The following is a 2,500-nucleotide window of genomic DNA, read 5'->3' on the forward strand; positions in this document are numbered from 1 at the left end:
AGTCATTTGACACCGCCTCAGAAAGCATGTTCCGCCACCACGCAGCCTTCAAAACATAGGGCTAGCCCAAGGAAGGGAGGCATACCACAACAACGTCCCACACTCAACGAGGTTCATGCCGCACGCCCGAAGGCACCCGGCTCCACCCCACCTTGCATGTTTCATCATCGTACCAGCAGCCATCCACAGTCCTCACACCAGAGATTCCCAGTTAGAAGGCAACATCGCAACATTCCGTGCTCAACGAGGCTCATGTCGCACGCCCAAAGGCACCCGATTCCGACCAGCCGAACATGTTCTGGCACCACACGCCTTCAAAACATAGGGCTGGCCCAAGGCTGGCCAAGCATCACCACAACGTCACACACTCAACGAGGTTCATGTCGCACGCCCGAAGGCACCCGACTCCACCCCACCTTGCATGTTTCATCATCGTACCAGCCATCAACCATCCTCAAGCCAGCCCAAGTTACAAGGCAACATCGCAACATTCCATTCTCAACAAGGCTCATGTCGCACGCCCAAAGGCGCACCCAACACGGCCTCACCGCGCAAGTTTCGCCACCGCACCGCCACCGTCAACCACCCTCGTCCGCCGACCACCACCCCAACGCCCCAAGCATATGCCCATGTGCGGCGCATAGTGCTTGGGGCGTGGGGGTGGCGGAAGATATAGGGGTACCCCCGTGCCCAGCCCATGCAGACTAGTCACCCCCCTATATAGTACATTTTGAGGCATTTTTGGTCTGCCAGGCCTAGATACGATTTTTCTGAGCGGTCATACGGTCAAATATCTCAAGTTTTAGAATGTTTTTTTCCATGAACTCAATTGATTCATGAATTGGACATTCTAATGGATCTAGAAATCAAGTTTCATAATTTTTCAACCAACCAATTTTTTTTAATGAATTTTTAAATATTAAATAATAAGAAATTAGAAAAAATAGCTAGAGTGGTCAAAAAAATCTGAAATTTTGTGGTAATCATTCTTTCATGTTGCTTAGCTCCCAGAAAAAAATTTACAACAAACTGACCACTCCACATGTACTTTCACAATTAATGGGTGATGGATGGGGCGCAGGCACGGGCGCGCGCGCAGAAGAGCGCGGGCGGGGCGGGACGGGGCGCGCGCTCGCGGGAGCACGCTGGCGGGGCGGGGCGGGGGGCGCGCGCTCGCGGGAGCACGCTGGCGGGGCGGGGCGGGGGGCGCGCGCTCGCGGGAGAACGCTGGCGGGGCGGGGCGGGGGGCGCGCGCTCGCGGGAGCACGCTGGCGGGGCGGGGCGGGGGGCGCGCGCGCGCGGGGCGAACGCTGGCGGGGCGGGGCGGGGGCGCGCGCGCGGGAGCACGCGGGCGGGGCGGGACGGGGCGCGCGCGCGCGCGCTGGAGCATGAGGGCGTGGCGGGGCGGGCGAGCGCACGGGGGCAAGCGGGCGGGGCGCACGCGGGTGGGGCGGGGTGGGGCTGGCGAGCGCACGGGAACGTTCCGACACTGCCCCACCGTGCGCGTTCCGCCACCGCACCCCCGCCGTCAACCGCCCTCGGCCTCCGACCACCACCCCGACGCCCCAAGCATATGCCCCTGTGCGGCGCATAGTGCTTGGGGCGTGGGGGTGGCGGAAGATATAGGGGGTACCCCCGTGCCCAGCCCATGCAGACTAGTCACCCCCCTATATAGTACATTTTGAGGCATTTTTGGTCTGCCAGGCCTAGATACGATTTTTCTGAGCGGTCATACGGTCAAATATCTCAAGTTTTAGAATGTTTTTTTCCATGAACTCAATTGATTCATGAATTGGACATTCCAATGGATCTAGAAATCAAGTTTCATAATTTTTCGACCAACCAATTTTTTTTAATGAATTTTTAAATATTAAATCATAAGAAATTAGAAAAAATAGCTAGAGTGGTCAAAAAAATCTGAAATTTTGTGGGAATCATTCTTTCATGTTGCTTAGTTCCCAAAAAAAATATTACAACAAACCGACCACTCCACATGTACTTTCACAATTAATGGGTGATGGTTGTAAAAACGCGGTCATGGTTGGTGTCTTAGTGTAATGTACTTGCTCTAGTATCAAAACTCTTCATTTTATTGTTTTAGACAAGCAAAAGAAAAAATAGTTAAATTTGACGGGTGTCACTCTTTTCTTAGTTCCAAAAAAAAAAAAAAAGCATTAAAAATGAACATTCACTTTTCACGGGTATTGGGTTTGATGATATTTTTATAGTCCAAGGCTTTATACACGTTCTTACTTTCCACGGATGTTAGGTGTGATGAATTGTTGTAGGGGCTAACCTTCAAGGCTTTATACGTGTACTCACGTTTCATAGGCATTGGGTATGATGTTTTTTTTATGGAGGTAACATCCAACACTTTTGATATGCTGTTGGTAGGACATGTATCGCACATAGCATAGGATGGGGCTTGGCGTGTGCGAGGGGAGTGGGGGCGCGGGAGTGTGCGGGGGCGTGCGGGGTGAGCGCGCGGGGCAGTGCGGGG

This window comes from Cucurbita pepo, unplaced genomic scaffold, assembly GCF_057944985.1.
Source record: "Cucurbita pepo subsp. pepo isolate OVF unplaced genomic scaffold, ASM5794498v1 scafford_11, whole genome shotgun sequence".
NCBI classification, from domain to species: domain Eukaryota; kingdom Viridiplantae; phylum Streptophyta; class Magnoliopsida; order Cucurbitales; family Cucurbitaceae; genus Cucurbita; species Cucurbita pepo.